The sequence below is a fragment of the Ornithodoros turicata genome, unplaced genomic scaffold (genome assembly GCF_037126465.1).
Source record: "Ornithodoros turicata isolate Travis unplaced genomic scaffold, ASM3712646v1 Chromosome68, whole genome shotgun sequence".
In the NCBI taxonomy this organism is placed as follows: domain Eukaryota; kingdom Metazoa; phylum Arthropoda; class Arachnida; order Ixodida; family Argasidae; genus Ornithodoros; species Ornithodoros turicata.
In genome coordinates, this window is record NW_026999389.1 from 278,344 (window position 1) to 298,227 (window position 19,884).

The following is a 19,884-nucleotide window of genomic DNA, read 5'->3' on the forward strand; positions in this document are numbered from 1 at the left end:
ATGTCGTTTCTTCAGCTTTCGCTTGTCGGTGGTCATGAAGCTGCTCACCAGTGCAATTTGTTCTCTTCCTCTTAATTCGGGAGGGTCGCGCGAATGAGGACGGCGGGCTGCAATTTCGTGACAGCTTGTGTCGCGTGCTTCAGGCCCATTTTTTGTCTTGCCGTAAAATCAAGGATGATATCGGGAGCAGAGATAGAATACGTATCAGCAAATGCAATCTGATCAACGTAGTCTGAATAAGTTGTGCAGAGAAGAACAAGCGGTACAGCATAACTACAGCGACTGATACGCGCATTTTCTTTGTTGTGCGATTGCTTCTTTTGATTTGAGTCAAGTGTGCCGAGCCTAGAGGACAGTGCAATACGGACGACACGTGACGGTGCCGAAGGAAGCTTCAGACGCACTGTCTGGTTGCAAAAATAACATTAATATCACGAGCCCAAATAGGACCCTTATTAGATATGTAGCTGATACGAACAGACACTTTTCAGAAGAAATTTATTCAACCCCTTGGACAACGAAAAACACAAAATTTTACAACTCGTACACTCCAGTACCATCAAAGAACCCTCATGACATCTACTTGGCAAATATCCCTATCAATGACTGTCCACACTGACTATTCCGTGTGTTGCATGCATATGTCTAGTTGACCACCTCCGAAGGAATTCAGTTTCTCCTAGAAGAAACAACTCTGCCTCGAGATGCGTTATTATCTGGCTTCTAAGGCTGTACAATAAAGGTAACATCAAACGCATCCTGCGCTGTTGTCTCACTGCTTTACACCTGTTTCTCCACAGGATGTGGCGTCCTACTACCTACTACCTAGTCCTAAGTCCTACTACCAAACTTACAAACTTGTTTCGAACCTGTCCTCTAGGTCGACATCTTATGTGAAACCGTCGCGATACAAGCCTCCAAAAGGTTTGGGTTACCATACTTGCATTAAATACATGCTCACTTGTTTCTGGAAGATTGCAGTGTGGACAGGCATCAGTGACTCCCCAACGCAGTAGACGATCTCTCGTAGGGAGCGTTCCCCAACCAGCAGAGCATTGGAAATCCCTTACTACATAAGGGAAAGCACTAGACGTTAGGTGAATCCACGACTGGTTCAACGCTCCCAAGTGGTTATGTCTAGGTTCAGAAGAACAGCGCATTTCACATATTATTGATACGGCAGTGCCTTGTATGTTAACTGATGGGACAGTGATTTGTGTAGCATCGCCACTAAATCAGCGTAAAAGGGAAGTTGTTTTTCTGCTGCAGGACAGAGATTTCCAAGGCCCCTGTGAACTAAAACCCTGCGCTGGGTACTTAACCAATAGGATACAAATAAGCGTGGAGGACTTTCAATGGCACCTAAAATTGTTAATACATTTTTCAGAGCTAACAAGTTGCGAAAAGTTTGAACCCATGGAAGACTCCGTCCACCTTCTTCACGAGAGCGACGCACAGTTTTCCCATTAACAAGCTCTGTACGATCGCTCCCAAAAAGAAGAGAGAAAAAACACAAGGAACTTACCCTTGCACAAACTGACAGTGGTGGAAGCGCTATTGTAGTGATGTACCACAGTTTGGCACACAAGACTTAATAAGAAAAGCATGTTCGCATAATGAAAAACGAAAGTTCTTCATCACTTCAATGCGTTCTTCCATACTTGTAACAACCTCAGTCCAATTTTTCGCCGCTATACCATTTGTGTCAAAATGTACCCCTAACAGTTGTATCGTGTTTTCATGTTTTATAGCAGCCGGTAAAGTATCTGCGAAACCACCAACCGATAATGTTTTCGTCTTTGTCATATTCAGACGCGCACCAGAATACTTGGAATACCAAGCAAATATTCGTAGGGCTTGATCTAAACTGTCCCTACTCCGAACAAAAATTAATACATCGTCAGCGTAAGCCGAAACTGCAACGAAACTTGTTCCTGGTACAGGAAAACCTCGAATGACACTGTTGTTTTGAAGTTTCCATAGAAAAGGGTCAATGCACAAAACGAATAATATAGGTTAAAGTGGGCAACCTTGCCGTGTCACTTCGAACGGAGAACACAGTTGTCCATTAACAATAAGAGTACTGCGCAAATGCGTGTACAAAGCCTGCAACACTTTAACAAAACTCTAAGGAAAACCAAAGTTCCTCAAAACGCAAAACATATAATAATGCTCAATCCGATCAAAGGTTTTCTTGATCGAAAGAAGTGATACAACTGCGTAACATGCCCGAGTTAGTGTACTCTAAAACATCCCGAACCAAAAGGAGCGTCGAGAAAATGCTCCTACCAAACACTGAACAAGTTTGGTAGGTTGACACAATATGCGGCAAAACTGTCAGGTATGTTTAAGTGCATCGTTTTCTCTGTTATCAATCGGCATGAGGCAAGCCGGAGGTTCCCTCTCCCTCAGATGTATTTAAAAGTGTACCTGGTGGTGGCGTCTAACAAGTCCTCTTTTTGTCTGTAGTCTCACATGCTAGGTAGTAGGACGTTCGGGCAGCATGGGCAGCATGGTAAAGATGGTTGCTGTACTAACCTTGTGTCGTCGTTGGAGCGTCAACATAACAGAAACCTGCCGTAAACGCTTTGCCAACACCGCAGCTAACACTTTGTAATCATAATTTAGAAGCGTTATAGGCCTCAATTTTTCCGGTGCAGTACAACTCGAAATATTTCCTTTTGGTATCAGTGCGACTAATCCCTGTTTAAAGGAATCCAGTAGAGTACCAGTAAAGAAACAGTCATTAATCAAATCCACTAACAAGTGTACTATTTCTTGCCAAAAAAGAACATAAACCTCTACTGGCAGTCCGTCTTCTCCAGGCGTGCTACAGGTTTTCATCCCTCTGATTACGTCGTACAACTCCGAAAGAGTAACAGGTGCATGAAGTGGTTCGCAAAGCCTTTCCGGAAGCTTTGGCAGGTCTGCCAAAAGCCATTCACTTCGTTACGAAAGTCATCAGTAACATCAGGTTCTTCAGACAGAAAAAGGTTGTGAAAAAACTGAACAAATACATCCTTGATATCTGAGATGTCGTTTGACACAGACCCGCCAGCTAGCCGGACCCGCTCTATGCGGCTAGACACTTTTTGAGTTATATCTTCCATCCGGGAATACCGAAGGCATTCGGATTGGATACAATGCGATTACAATTCATCAGCACGGCAGCTGTTCTAGATGCCAGTCGAAGGGTTCTAAAATACCGTTCACGTAATACCTCCAAGTATTCTTGCATTAGGAGTGTAGCGGCACCACATCTTTTAACTGTTTCTCCATTTTCTTCCAAAAGGTATTCAAAAGCGAAGTAAACATCATATTTAACTGTTTTCTGGCAGCAATGAAATTAGAGCGCCGCTTATTCTTCAGTGTATCCCAACGGTCTGCTGAATGAAAAATAACAAAGACGGTTAAGAACATCAACTGTTTACTATATACACATTAAAAACAAGACTTTCGTGCAGCAGGCTGGACTTCTTCAGGTTTGAGGACCTGTTACAAGTGGTGAAGGATATATCAAAAACAAGCCACATGGTACAAGAGAAAAGGGTGAGGGTGAAGAGAACTACAAACAAATGCAATACAAATATAAACAGACGGGTCGGAGGTTCAGGAAGCTCAGGAAAACTGGTTGTTGTGCCTATTCATGTGATGTGCATTGGTTTCCTTCACGTACACTTCCGATGCGTCGGATGTCTGTCTGACCTTGTCCAGCCACCTCCTATTGATTGCGTTTTGCTTCAGTATGTATTTCTCTTCACCCTCACCCTTTTCTCTTCTACCACGTGAGTTGTTTCTTTTATATATCCTTAACCACTAGTAACAGGTCTTTCACTTTTGTGCGGCATACTACACAAAAGTCTTGTTTTTAATGTGTATATAATGTAATGTGTATAATATTATGTGTATATAATGTGTATATAGTAAACAGTTGATGCTCTTAACCATCTTTGTTATTTTTGATTCTGCATCGCCGGAAACTTGCACATTGTTTTTTCTTCACGTTCTACGAGGTCTGCTGAATACACAAACTCGGCCATTGAAAGCGTTATTTCTCTTTTCACGGTCTCTATTGTGTTGTAGTCCGGCGAAATACCAACATCTAGCCTCCACAGAGAACGGGTTCGTGAAATCTGACACGACAGTTCTAATTCTACAAACAAAGGCAAGTGATCTGATATACGTTCGGCATTCTGCGACATCTGCAACACATCCCAGCCCACACAGTGTGCCCACTCTTTCGGGTAATAAGCCCTATCTGGCCACGACTGGCCACGTGACCTAGTGTATGCAAACTCATTTCTGTTGGGGTTATTATTGTGCGGCAACCGCGACGTGTCGTTCCAAGACAGAACCGGAGGAGCAAGACAGCAGTCAACTGAACTTTGGTTCGTCCAGCAAGGGAAGTGCGCGAGGACGGTGCTCGTCCTAGCTTACCTCGTGCTGCATGGACCATTTAATTCTTAAGACGATAAACAGCAAGGAAGAGAAAGAAAAAAAAGTTGAGGTTTTGCGCTGACGCGAAAGGAATAGTCCAACCAAAGCCCCCCTCGCGTCAAGCAAATGCAAACCAAAATGACAGTGAGGTGTACCTCAAGGAAAGTCTGTAAAGCCAAAAGCTTTTGCGCAAACAGTGTTCTTACAACTTGATATTGCCTTCGTCAAAGCGTCGGCGATCATGCCGTCGGCGCGCAGAAAAGTCAGCTTGAAGTGATTGTTCTCCACCTCGTTCCTGGCAAACAGCTACTTAAGGCCGATATGTATGGTCCGCTGATGGTAGATAGGGTTTTCTGTTGTTTTGATGGCCGACTGGTTGTCACAGCGTAGTTCTAAAATATCAGCGGCGTTGTTGGTGAATCCGAGCTCTGCCCCATGAAGGGCTTCAACCATTTCCTTTCCTTCATCGCTTCAGTCATCGCAACGTACTCAGCTTCGCAAGTTGATAATGCGACCAGCTGTTGTCTATTGGACTTCCAGCTTATCGCGCCTCGGGACATGGTGTAGACGTAAGCGCTCCGAGACCTGCCGGTGCTGCACTCGTTCCAGCTGGCGTCAGTGTAGCCGCAAATCGGCTCCTTGCAAGCACGATAGGTAATGCCCAAGTTTTTGTACCGTTGAGGTAGCGCAGAACCCTTTTCGTCATCCTCCAGTGGTCCTGCGTGTGATTCTGGTTGGATTGGCTAAGAAAGCTGGCGGCGAAGGCGATGCCCGGCCGCGTGCCTTGTACCAAATACATGAGGTTCCTTATCAAACTTGGTACGGGACCTTCGGGCGGTTGTTATCGGAGGACTATTCTCCCACCTTATCTTTGCCTCAGGGACCGTTGGCGTTCGCACTGGCTTGCAGTTCTCCATCTTGAATCTCTTTAGGATCTCGTTGGCGTACTTTTTCCTGCTGATAGTCAGGGTCTCTCGCTATCATGTTGTACCTCTATACCAAGGATGTAACTCGGCTCTCCTAAGTCATTTAGTCCGGCTTCTTTCATGGCTGTTTGGAGAAGCCGTGCGGATGTGGCCACATAATCATATCATCCACGTATACACTTAGGATGACTGTTTCGTTGCCTTTGGTTAAAACATAAACACATCTGTCGGATTCGAATCTTTTACAGCCTTGGTTCCTTAGGATGCTATCAAGCGTGAGGTACCACGTTCTGCCTGACTGTTTAAGCCTATATAGTGCTTTGTTAAGAGGGCTGCCCAGAGGGGGCTTCAAGTATACGGTCTCTTCCAGGTTGCCGTGTAGGTAGGCAGTTTTCACGTCTAGTTGTCGCATCAGCATTCCTTCTTGAAGAGCGAGGGCAAGGAGAGTTCGTAGTCTGGTTAACTTCACTACAGGTGAAAACGTTTCAAAGTAATCCAGGCCTTCTACCTGCGAGGTCCCTATGGCAACAAGACGTGCTTTAAATTTGTCGATTTGCCTAGTGACGTCTCTCTTAATACGGTATACCCATTTGGACTTCACGACTTTCATATCCTGGGTCCTGGGAGCGAGTGTCCAAGTTTGCATTTGGTGTAGAGAGGCGAGCTCCTGATCCATGGCGTCGAGCCATTTCGTGCGTTGAGGTGAAGCCATCGCTTCACCGTAGGACCGTGGATCTGTATGTCCTTCAGTCATGACGTCACAATAACTTTTGCGTTTGGGGTCTACTTGTAGTTTTTCGGGTGGTCTCCTAGTACGAGTGGAACGTCATAATGGAGCGTGCTGATGAGGCTCGTCTTCTTGACCGTTATTTGTGCTCTCACGATCATCTTGGCACTCTTCGGAAAAACTAGTATTGTCACTCCCTGTTGAGGGGGGTGGTGTTGAGGCGCCAGCTTCGGCGGACTGCGGCGGACTGCTGGCGGCGCTGCCAGGGGTCTTGGGATTGACGACCACCATTATGCTAGCTGGCTCCGATAGGGTCTCTCTGTTGTGAGGCGAAATAGGTTGCGAGTCGATGCAAGAGAAAGTGTCTAGGTCTGTAGCACGGCATGTGGCGTTGTCCAATAGATTCGATCCACGTACGACTTCGATAAACTTTACGTCGCGACTAGCAAAGATCTCCTATGTGAATGGGTCATAGAGGCGGTATGCCTTCCTGTCCTGACAGTAGCCCACAAATATGACTTGCCTGCTTTTTCGATCAAGTTTTTTCCTTGACTTATCGGGTATCCAGGCATATGCAAGACAACCGAAAACACGAAAATGCCGCACTGACTGGTATCTTCCAGTATACAGTTCATCCGGTGTACGCCCCCGTTAAGTGCCTGCTTGCTGCAGCGGTTTCTAACGTAGGCTGCGGCGTTGACGGCTTTTGCCCAAAAAATCAACGGGAGCTTGGCGTCCGATAAAAGGGTCCTTGCTGTCTCAACAAGAGTTCTGTTCATCCGTTCTGCGATGCCGTTCTGTGCGGGGGAATATGGGGCGGTTTTTTCGTGGAATATTCCCTGTTGTTTCAGAAAACTACTAAGGCGGTCGTTAATGAACTCGCCTCCGTTGTCACTACGAATTCGTTTGACACGCTTCCCGGTCTGCGTTTCAGCTGTACGTATGTGCTGTTGGAGAGTGTCCGCAGCATCACTTTTGTGTTTGAGGAAATATACCGCTGCGTGTCTGCTGCAGCCATCCACGACGACCATGAGATATCGGCTTCCTTCAAGTGAATCCACCTGGAAGGGTCCACATAGATCAACATGAAGCAGGTCGAGTACTTCTCGTGATGGACTTTGCGTGAGCAGTTTAAAAGACTGTCGGGAATGCTTGCCGGCAATGTAATTTTCGCAGATCTGCGATCGGTTTGGTAGTGGGGGCAATCCACCCACTGAGTTTGCACGCGACATCTTGACCAACATATCCATATTTAGATGAGCCATTCGTCGATGCCAGAACATTGAGGCGTTTTCCATCGTCCTCGCGGAATCTGCTCGCTCAGGTGCCAGTAAGGTTTGTGCTTCAAGTTTATAGATTCCACCTATCTTCATAGCTGAGAAAACAAAATCACTACATTTAAGGACAACGCACTGGTTGTCGAAGAACGTCACCTTCATTCCACTGTCAGTAAGTTTGGACACTGAGATGAAGTTGTAGGTGATTCCAGGAACGTAGAGGACGTCTTTTGCCTTCAGTGTATCGTCAACACTTTCGTCCTGGACGCGAAAAGTGACAGTGCCTTCTGGGCTGCCGAAGGGCATCGCTGCCCTTCGGGAGCGATGGTTTTACCGTTGGCTACGGTAACCTGCCTGTGGCTCTCCTCGGTGAAGTCTGAGAGAACGTCCATGCATCCGGTCATGTGACTGGTTGCGCCTGAGTCTATTGTCCAATCTTGAGAATGACGTCCAGTTTGGTTATCCAGTTTTATTCTGTTTTCAGTACCGGCGAAGCTATGTTCACTATGGCTGGTTTACCCTCATCTTGCTCCCTGTTCGACTTCACCAATCGAGTTCCCTATCTCGGGGTTTGGCCCTTGAACCGATCTGATCCGACCGGATCGTCTCGACAGCGCTGTACTGGCAGGGTACGTGCGTTCGAGTCAATTTGACGAGATAGGGCACGTGGGACGAGATAGGGAGGATCATGACTCCCTAGGCCCATAACCTTGGTTGGGGTTATTATTGTGCGGCAGCCGCGACGTGTCGTTCCGAGACAGAACCGGAGGAGAAAGACAGCAGTCAATTGACCTTTGGGTCGACCAGCAAGAGAAGTGCGCGAGGACCGTGCTCGTCCTAGCTTACCTCGTGTCCTGGACCATTTAATTCTGAAGACGATAAACAGTAAGGAAGTTAAAGAAAATAAGTTGCGGATTTGCGCTGACGCGAAAGGAATAGTCCAACAATTTCCTCTCATTTCTACCCACGCATCTGCTAAGTTATATTGTTCCACTACTCTTTTCAGTTCCCTACTCCTCCACTCAGACCTACCTAGGCCTGGGCCGCGTACATCTCTGCGCGAATCTAATACGCAGTTACAATCACCAATCAACAAAAACGGATGCGCTTCCAAAAGGAAAATATCAAGGTTTCCATAAAAGGCACTTGATAAACCTGGTCTGGTAGGACCGTACACATTTATCACTCGCCACGTTTGGTATCCGAAGAAAAGATCCACACAGATAACTTTGCCTACCGCATCATGTCTAACTGCGCAGTTCCTTATCAAGGACTGTCGAAAAACGATGACGCCTACACCCGTCGATCGTTTTTGACGTGTCTTCTGAACTTGATTCATTATTCCTGAATTATTCCTGCCTATTCCATTCCGGCAATACTTGCATGGACTCCTGAGTTTCTTGTGCCTCAGACGGCAGAGGAGGAAAATCCACAATTGAACGCGTCAGGGCTTCAGCATATCCTCTTCGAACCGTACAGTCAGCAGTCGCATGCGCGCCTTTGCATCTTCTACATGGAGCTTTGCAGTTTTCCTTATCATGTCATTTATCATGTATATGTGTCATGTACATTTATCACAAAAAGGGGTGGTGCACGCCTCTTTATAATGCCATTCAGCTTTGCACCTTCTGAAAATACGTTTGATTCCACGGAAGTTAAATGTGACTCTGTGACCACTGACGCGAGGGAATCCCAGCAAACCATAAACATCCAGAGGATGACTTCGAGATAACACTCGAGGGACATTAAGGGCATCCTGTAGATGTCCATTATGATCCAGGTGATGTGAAGATGAACTGCATGTGGATGTTCACACAAGCATCCATTTCCTGTCAGAGAGACATCCATATGGATTTTTTTTACCTTTCTCGGAGATTTTACGTACAGGTATTACAGCCCCAGTAATAACAGTACAGTGTCCCTTAGCTTTATTTTAGCTTTATTACAGATTATTTAGTGGGTATAAACAGCATACATTTCACAATATGTAATCGTACAGTCTGACAAGGTTATGTAGCACAGTGGGTGTTGACGGGAAAGTACATAAAAGTATCAAAAACTCAATTACAACCGATCCTGAGGCTTGGATACATATCACAGTGTAACAATGACTGCTCTTGACAGTCGGTATCACAGTAACGCCCATTGAAAATTGGTGCAGACTAGGATTTTTAGTACTACAGTAAGTTTCACAATTCCTCAGACGAGGTCACCTGTATATATGTCTATATATGTCTCTATATAAGAATATAATGTAAGCTCCTCGAGGTTAGGTTAGGCACGGGAGTGCGACATAGGTCGCCTTGACCGACACACCAGACTAGAATATATATATATATATATATATACAGGGTGTCCCAGAAAACGTGTCATTGAATTATAATAAAAAACTACACCACCTAGAGTCATGCGGTCAACGGCATTTGTTCTTACTGGGTTTTTGCCATCTCCTCATGTGAATGTCGTGCAACGCAAGTAATTTTTATGTAATTTTTTTAATTATGTAAATTTTTGAGAGCTTAAGTCGGAAATTTGCCTAGTAAAGGTCACTTTTTTACCCCACCAATGTGAAGAGCGTGTCTAATTTACTCAAATTAATGCTAATTGACAGGGATATTCAGGAGCTATCCCATCGGAAAAAATAGCCGAACATCATCCTCTGCGGAGGTCGCACAGAAGAGCGCACGATGAATTTTTCAGCGCAATCTTTGTCAGTCTGACGAAAGGAGGTTGGAAACCCAGCCCATCCTGGCATCGCAGAAGGAGATAACGCAGGCATGGCTTATCACGTCCGACTTTCGCTGGGATAATGCTTTCCCTCTCCCAATTTTAGGAACTGTTACTTTTTCTACTATCACTCTGTCGGCTGGCTTCGGAACCTCCTTTCGTCGCACTGCCACCGATTGCGCTCAAAAAGACATCGCGCGTTATGGTCCGGTGCTCCGAAAAGCATGATATTCGGCTATTTTTTTCGATGGGATAGCTCGTGAATATCACTGTGAATTATCATGAATTTGAGTGAATTCGGCACGCTCTTCATATTGGTGGGGTAAAAAAGTGACCTTTACTTGGCAAATTTCCGAGTTCAGTTCGCAAATATTTACATAATTAAACTTGGAGTACATGACATTCACATTAGGAGGTGGCAAAAACCTAAGAAGAACAAATGCCGTTGACCGGAAGTTTGTTAATTTTGGCATTTACTAGTCTGTCTTGGATGTTCCGCGCCCGGCGATAACTTACGCGCGGTGGCTGTGAGAATATTTCCTTCATATTCAAGCTTCCTTCAAGCTTGTTCTTGTCACCAAACCCCAGTCCCGTCGAAGGCAGCGCTGACTGCCGAAACGTCGACCCCTATCCCTATATGTGTTAATAAACTCCCCTTTGCGTTTTCCTGTAAGCTCTTTGTCGTCTTCTTATTTTTCCTGCTTATATATATATATATATATATATATGTGTGTGTGTGTGTGTGTGTGTATAAAGTGATATGAGTCCTCTGACAATTCGCTCAGACTAGCACACTCAGGTATGCATGACAGTATTTCAAAGTCCCCTTGGACTGAAGTATGCAATAACAGTACAACAGGGAAGCCGCCCTAGCAATTCCTTAAGACCTCGGCATACATGACAGTGTGGCAAAAATACAGGGTGTTTTTTTGCATGAAACAGACTTTTTGCAGAAAGAAATACGCTATCAAGGTGTCGAGGATAGCTTGAGCACCAGAGGTATATGCGTGCAGAAGCAGCACAGGCAGAAACACCACGTTAATAGTTCAGTGTTTTAAAATGTTACCTGGACTTTTTAAATCAATCGCTGTAGCTGGGGCTGTTTTAGTATTTTCATACACTGTCTGTGTCTTTTCTTTGTGTCCACTCCTATACAGTGAGGAAGTTGCATTGTTTATGGTACGTCGTAACTACCAGATTCCTAATTAGATGAAATTACCACCCTACTGAGGACCTGTGACTTTCCAACATGGCAGCACAAGTTGGAATCAAGCGTCTTTACAGGAAATCTCGAATGGAGTATACCGGGTGTTTCAGTTAAATCCCCGGGCTAAGTAACTTGCGAACGGGTGCACCAATTGAAGAACTTTCTTTTTTACAAGTATCTGTTTGATACCGCCAACAAGCTGCGCACCGTGTGAATGAGTGTTTTGGTTGCTCATTATCTAAAGAAAATTTCAAATGAGTTTCGTAAAAAGAACAACTTCTAAAGCAGGGCGCTGCCATTATTAAAATTGGTACTACGGCTTTTGGGACCTTAAGTGGACAACGTTTAGAGGAAAATCTCCAAACGAAGCGGCCATTTGCTGCAGTAATTAATTGGTTTCGGTTTACACAATTTTGTCGTGGGTGGTCGCAGTGAAGCACAAAAGGGGCTTTTCCACTCACTTACCCACGAATTTAACTTAATTTTATTTATTTTTGTTTAGATGTCCAAACACAACCCATTACGATCTTCTTCCAATGAATTACATCCTTACACACCAATGAATTACGCCCTTTTGCGCTTCGCTGCGACGAAAAATATGTAAGCCGAAATCAATTACCTATTGCAACAAATGACCCGCTTCGTTGGCAGATTTTTGTCTAAAGGGTGGTCACTGAAGGTCCTTATAGGGGTGGTACCCATTTTAATGCCTACAGCGTGCTGCTTTAGAAGCTATTTTTTTAAGGAAACTTTGAATTTTGAATTAAAGAATGAGCGCTTTCCACTCATTCACACAGAGTGCAGCTTCTGGGTGGTATCGGACAGAAAATAAAAACGAAAGTTCTTCGTTTGGTGCACCCATTCGCGAATTATTTAGCCCGGGGGTCTAAGTCAGACACCCGGTATAGTTTGAATTATCCTTCACCCAATTTCATTCTGACATTTTATTCTATACAAGTTTACTATTGTACACTTTCATCTCAATTTTAATATTTGCCTCATTAATATTCTTCACATTCAACATTTCTTTGCAAACTTCGTATTTCAAATGAAACAGGCCTTGCCATTCACTACTGTTTTGCGCTTCTTAAGGTACTATGCGCTACTATGCGCTTCTTGAGCTTAGAGCAGCCATCCTGCATTAAAGCTCTCTGTTATTGTTCCTGGGTCATGTCCGTACATTTTTTATGCCAAAACGCGGGAAGCGTAGTCTAACTCATTGGTGGGAACGGGAAATCTAAGAAAGGAAAAAATGGTAGCAGCGTCAGCATGGTACCGGTATGAATGTTTCGCTTATTTTAAGCCAGTACGACAGCCACGCATGTCATGTGCGTTCTCAGGAAAATGGTGCACTAGGCACATGTAGGACCATAAGCACACTTGCAGCTATAGTACATACAGTACAACCAGCAAAAATGCCCTTCTTTTTAGTTCAAAGGTAAACGGTTCTCACTGATGCAGTAAAGACTCGGACATTGCACTGTGATGGAGATGGCATTTGAAGATATGGTATACGTACTGAAATTGGTGCTGGGGAACTTGAGCACTGCTAATTTTCGTTTCCCTTTCTGGCCGATCCAGCTGTACTGTTCCGCCAAGGAGTCTGTCAATATGTAGCACAAGATGTTCCGTGTTGTGTTGCCAACATCATTACCCCCAAGGCGACATAGTTCGTCTATCTACATTTGGGTAGAGCAACACATATATTAGACGAGTACCAATGAACTACCTCAATGATAGCGTAATGCGCACCAGCTTTATCAAGCGTATATGTACACCAAATGGAATGCTTGTTGTGCGATACAGTCTTGCATAAAAGTTTACTTATCCATTTCATACTGGGATAATGTTAAGACTTATAATATGCACTACTTTAGCATTATTTAGTTTCCTTAAGTTTTCTGTACAATATGCATAGTTCTAGTCTAGTTCTGTTTTTCTATGCTCGTGCTTGCACTGCACGGACGTACACAGTAAATTCAAAAACACCCTTTCTGGGTAAAAAAAGGTGTTTTTAAGCAAATACACCTTTTTTAATTCCACAAAGATAACCAAAGGCCGCAAAAAGGGTGCTAAAAAAGGTGTATGAGAAAATACACTCTTTATTACACCAAGTGCTGTATCAAAAAGGGTGTTTTTATGCGTTTACACCTGTCTTTACACCCTTCAAGTAACACTGGTGTCGAAAAAGGTGTTTACGTTATATACACCCTTTCTACACTGGTGTTGAAAACGGTGTTTTCATTCGTGAGAGAAAAATTACATTCGCTTGACAGCTCATTAGGTAATCACATTATAGACGATAGCTTGAGTTGAAAACACAATATCTGACAAGGAGGGATGTCAGGAAGCTCGCTGATATCTTGACGCGTTACAAGCGTACGTGTTAATTGCAAAGACACATGTTCGTCACCGTTACAGACGAGTTTTACCGCACTAAGCTTAGCGAACATACTCCAACGAACTGCATTTCAGTATATGATCAATCTGGTACGCCAATTTAGGCTACCGAGAGTCCTCGGGCTCATTACTGGCATCGTCTGAAGATGGCAGCATCGTAATGCCGCTCATTTCACGAGCACGGACGGCGTTACGATGTTGCGATCTTCACCTCTTCCCTTACATATGTCCAACTGTTTTGTTTTCATTTTATTTGAATAGTTCTTTTTTTTTGCTCACTCAGTGTTGCTAGGACGATGAGGGTTGTCAGTGACGCGCTGCGCTTCAGTTTAGGTTCTGCTGTGGAACCACGGTTGGAACTGTGCCGTCGCAGGGGTGGTTGTTGCCATACAAGCAAAAACGTCGGACTGCATGGCTCGGCATGCTGCCGCGGGAGCTTACATCATTTCGAAAGGGTGTAAGAGTGTTAAACACCCACCTAAAAGGGTGTTTAAACAGGTGTTTTTTGCACAATACACCATTTTGAAAGGGTGTTACAGTTGATGCGGTGTAAAAAAGGGTGCCAGCTATAGGAGAAAAAGGTGTAAGCGGTTTATACCGAAAAGGGTGTTTTTGAATTTACTGTGTAGCTTTTCTCGCTCCTGTTTCCTTGGTCTGTTTCCAAGGCCTAGCTGCCACAATTTTGAGGGCCTATGGCCCTCACACCGGCTGATATGCATCATGCCGGTCCATCTCAAGACATCGGTTGCTCTAGCTTCCGCGACCGAAGTCGCACGCCACGACGACCAGAGCGTCCAGAGGATACCGGATCTGGACAACTACCTCCTGCGGTACCCCCAGCGCTTCAGGACTGGTCTTCCAGCACTGAGTCTTACTATGTAAACCCGGCAACTCCTCCTGCGGACCGCCAGGACACCCTGGATGAGGACATGAGTGACCCCTTCACACTTGTCACATACAAGAAAAACAGACCACAAGGTATCCCAGTTCTGTTCAAGCCGACGCTTTCCGAGAAGTCATTTTGGAAAGTCAACCCAAACAGCATTGCACAGACCATTCGTTCCGCGGCCCAAGAGCCTATTCTTCATCATCGCGTGAACCGTGACGGCTCGATGTGCATTTTTGTCCAGACGGAGGGTGCTGTTTCAAACCTGATGGGCCTGCAAGAGGTAGCCGGTATCGCGGTCACGGTCATGATACCGTCGTCATATGTCAAAAATACGGGGAAGGTCTTGGACATCCCTCTTGAGTACACCGACGAGGACCTTGTCGCCTATTTGGCAGATGTGGGTGTCGTAGCGGCCAGACGTCAAGTTCGTCATATCTCCATGGAAGATGGGTCAGATCAATATGTACCTCTTCGAAGTGTTATACTGACCTTTAGGTCGAACAAGAAGTTACCCAATATGATTCATCTAGGCTTCTCCTCTCACACGGTTCATGAATACGTGGAAGGGCCTGTTCAATGCTACCGCTGTCAACGGTTTGGCCACCTCGCCCGAAGCTGTCGTGGGCCTTAACGTTGCAAGATCTGCTCGGGCCCACATGAGCCGAAAGAATGCACAGCGCGACGTCAACCGAAGTGCGCAAACTGTGCAGGGCCGCACTCCGCCTCTCATTCGTTATGCCCACGAAAGCGTGCAGCTAGCAGACGGTTTCAAGCTCGGGTGCTCACAGCCGACAAGCCTCCTGTTGTTAAAGACGCTCGTTACATGCCTGGTTTTCGTGCTGCAGAATGTGCAGCCTCAGACCTTAAGTCACCTCGAGAAGTGGGCCCCAAAAAGTTAATTATGCGATCAAAGCCCCTGTGCGACTCGTGTGACAGGATTGGAGCACAGGCTGATAAGGGAAGCCGTAGCTTGCCGCAGCAACGTTCAACCGCTGCCACACACGGCTCAACTTACGCTGATCTGGTACGGCTCCCAAGGAAGACGCCTGAACCTCAGGTTCAACCCCAGACACCACGTCGCATAAGGCAATTGCAGCCCCAGCCCGCGCAAGATACTGCCACTGGCACTACCATTCTGCGGTTAGTTCTAGCCGCTTTGAAAGTGATTGTGGCATGCTGCCCTGAGGCTGCGAACCTACCAGAAGTGCGGGCCCTGATGGTAATGGACATATGCTTTTACGGCCATGGAGCAAATATATAAGCGTGCCGCCCTAATTCAGTAGAATGCACGCGGTTTTGCGAAACAAGCTCTCTGACGTCAAACCTTTTTTGTTCAAACATCGTGTTCCTCTTTTGGCCATCAGCGAAGCTTACGTCAAGAAGGACTTTAGCATAAGCGGGTATGCCATGGTTACTCAGGGCAACGCGGACATTTATAGGAGTGTCTTGTTTGTCCGCCTGGACCTCGTGTCTGCAGTTGTGCCAATGTCCCAGTGTCTGCCTTTTGACTGCGTAAAGTGTAAGGTTCGTCTCGGCAAGATCACTCTTACCGTTGTTAGTCTCTACATACCACCATCGGTACCGGTTTCGAAGACTGACCTGATGACCGTCTTCGACGACTTAGATCCGCCTTTTCTGGTGGTTGGCGACATAAACGCTCATCACCCTGTTTGGGGCAGCCCCAAGACCGATCGCAAAGGAAAGATCTGGCTGGAAATCATTGAGAGATTTGACCTTCATCTACTTAACGACGGCTCCCCAACATTCATCGGCAGATCGTTCTCTACTGACGTCCTGGATGTCTCTCTTTGCTCTAAAGATATTTGTAGGGACTTACACTGGTACACCGATCTAGATTCTAGGGGGAGCGATCACATCCCCATTTACATAACATATAACCGTTATCCCCCGGCATCTGGCTGCAGAATGGCGAAGATAACGGACTGGCATGCTTCCCGGACTGCCTGTGCGGAACACGCTGAATCCCTGCGTTCGGTAAACGATGTCGGAAAGCTGATTGTTCGCTCTTTGGCGCTCTCTACCAAGTCAGTCCGCTTGATCCCTGGTCACTTAGGCACTAACCCCCGGGTGGAACAGCTCCGAGCTCTCCGGCGACATGCAGAGCGCAAAGCTAGGCGGACTGGCGACATTCATGACATCCAGGAAGCACGACGCGCCAGCAAACAGGTACAGAAGGCACTCCGGGACATTGACCGTCAGCGTTGGCGCCAATTTTGCATGACACTGTCCCCATTTGCAAGCCCTGCCCGGATCTGGAGAATTGCACGTAGCCTGAAGGAAACTCATCCAGTTAGAAATCCTTTAGGGTCCTTGGCCCTATCCACGTCCTCTTCGGAGAAGCTGGTTGCCTCGGAATTTTGTCGTCTCATTACGAGAGCTGCGGACGTGTGTCGTTGTGCTGAGTACCGGGCACGCACAGCTTACTTGAAGTCTACCCTTGAACAGGTGATTATGCCATCAATACCCCCTCTCGACACGGATTTCACCATGGAGGAACTCCTCACGGCGATATCATCTTCGAGTAGAAAGTCATCTCCTGGCCCGGACGGTATCACCTACGCTGCTATTAGGAACCTGGATACTCTGTCCCTCAAGGCTGTGTTAGCCATGTACAACCATTCGTGGAGAAGCGGACAGGTCCCTTTGGAGTGGAAAGTAGGTCAGGTGGTGCCGCTCTTGAAACCAGGAAAGCACCCGTCTCAGCTGTCTTCATTTCGCCCAGTTACCCTCACCAGTTGTTTGGGCAAAGTCATGGAACGAATGGTCCTACGGAGGCTTGAGTGGTGGCTTGAGAGGCATGGATTCTTTCCCGAGGAGCAGAGCGGCTTCCGCCGTTACCGTAACTCAATGGACTCTGTAGTTGATCTCGTCACAGCTGTGCAAGTTGGTAAACAGCGCAGGAAGATTTCCGTCGCCGTTTTTCTTGATGTCACAAGGGCGTATGACACGGTCAGTCACGTATCCATCTTGCATGATCTGTACCAAGCTGGTCTCTCGCATCGTACACTATGTTGGCTTCAGGACTTTCTCCAACAACGGTCCGTCTTCGTCCGCACATCACAAGGAGACACCGAGTTGTTCCCGGTCCCTCAGGGTGTTCCACAAGGAAGCGTCCTGAGCCCGCTCTTATTTAATGTTGTAATGGCGGGCATTAAGAGTTGCATTCGAAGGAAGGTCAACTTGTCCCTTTACGCCGACGACATATGCATCTGGTCAACTGGTACATCTCGCCCTGCCATTCGACAACGCCTCCAGGCTACATTGGACGACATTCACACTTACCTGCTCCGAGCAGGGATGGAAATATCAGCGGAGAAAAGTGCGGCACTCGCCTTCTCCCGCAAATCCATGCAACGATGCCGTCTGCACATTGGGGACAGGCCACTTATAAATGTCCAGCACCACAAATTCCTCGGCGTAACTCTAACCACTAGCCTCTCTTGGAAACGTCACATCGATGGCATGGAGAAGAAAGTTCAGCGCTGGACCGCTGTCATCCGTCACTTCGCTGGAATGAGGTGGGGACGCGATGAGAAGGACCTCCTGATGCTGCATAACGCCTTGATTCGTGCCACAGTCGCCTACAGTCTGCCTGTGCTTCACGATCTCCCCAGCACCTTAGCACAGAGGATCCGCGCTATGCTGGCACGGAGCCTACGTGTGTGCCTCGGTGTCCCCCGCGGGGCCGAGACAAGGCTAGTGGTTGCGGAAGCCCGCGACATCCCTTTTGCAGTTCTCCGAAACACAGAAACTGTGCGCCAGTATATCCGCCTGATTGCACACCATCGCCACCACCCGCTCATCCGGAAACTTCGGGCAAGGCCAAGCACGCCGATCCACGGATGTATAATGTCATTCAAATCCCGCGTTCCGAAATTCGTGATCAGCCCCGCCGCTGAAAGCACGGCCCCGTGGACACTTCCGTCGCCAAGCGTCACCGCCTCTGTCCCAGGGATCACGGACAACAAAAGGAGCTACCCCGACCTCGTACTACAGCAACTGACTATGGATTTCATCGGCACCGCATATGATGGGTTCTGCACGGTCTTCACGGATGGCTCCTCAACGAAAACTTCGTCATCCTCATCTTTTGTGGTACCCTCGATACCGCTCACCCGGGGTTGCCGGTTGTCCCATCGCACCTCTTCGACCTCAGCCGACCTGTACGGAATCCTGCTGTTCTTACAATATGCGGCCACCTGCGATCCACTGCGATGGGTAGTCTGTACGGACTCCAAGTCAGCTCTTCGATGCCTGAAAACCTCAGGTCTCCGCGGCTCACTGGCCACACTTGTGATAAACATTCTACGCCTACTGAAGTCCATAACTGCCCACGGCCACACCATCGCTTTTCAATGGATTCCGGGTCATTGCGGAATCTCTGGCAATCACGTTGCCGACGCTGCCGCAGCAGCCGCTCACCTCCAGGGCAAGTGTGTCCCGATTGTTCTCCCAAGGGGGGACAGACGGTCTCTTCTTCGTGACTGGGCTGCCTCCTCATCCGTCGAACAATGGCGTCGGGATGTCCCGGCCAGTACCATACTGGGAATTGTAGACCCAACATTCTCGTGTCGCTTACCGACATCTCTACCGCGCGTCATTAAGTCCCTCCTACATCGCCTACGGCTGAATGTTGCCTTTTCGCCGTACTACCGTTACCAGATAGGGTGTGCCAGTAGTCCCTTGTGCCCGGAGTGTGGTGTGCCAGCGACCGCAGACCATGTGATCATCGCCTGTGCCACCTATAGGAGGGAGCGTCACTTGTTGGCAAACGACCTTGCGCGGATTGACAGCCGACCCCTTGACCTCAGACTCATTTTGGGACCATGGGACACACGAACGCAGATGTCCGTCTTACGACCCTTCATCAAATTCCTGCAAACTACCGGCCTGATCGACTATCTCTAAAACCCTGTCTGCGTCGTCAGCATCATCCTCATCACCATCCTCTCATTTTCCCCCAATAGCAATGGGGTAGCATTCTGCTCAATTAGCGGAAGTCATCCCCATATCATCGTCATCATGTATTTCTCTCTCTCTCCCTAGTATGCATCCTCTACGTTCAAATTCCATATTGACATGAAGGCATGCAGCATATTAACCTTGACTGTGAATATACTTCAGTAATGCTAGAAAGATTGCTCACCAGTTGAGCTGTCTTGCTCTCGTTCAGGGCGCTGTCAAATGCCTCCAGGTCTTCAGTGGTGGTGAAAGGTGCTTGAATCATGGACGGGCAATGCTCAAGAACGCGAATGTGTCGAGAACATAGCTCC

General features: G+C 47.0%; 1 pseudogene; it reads right to left on the reverse strand.

The window, feature by feature from the left end:
- Positions 1-329: 329 nt before the first annotated feature.
- Positions 330-502, reverse strand: LOC135374525 (U2 spliceosomal RNA; annotated as a pseudogene).
- Positions 503-19,884: the final 19,382 nt, after the last annotated feature.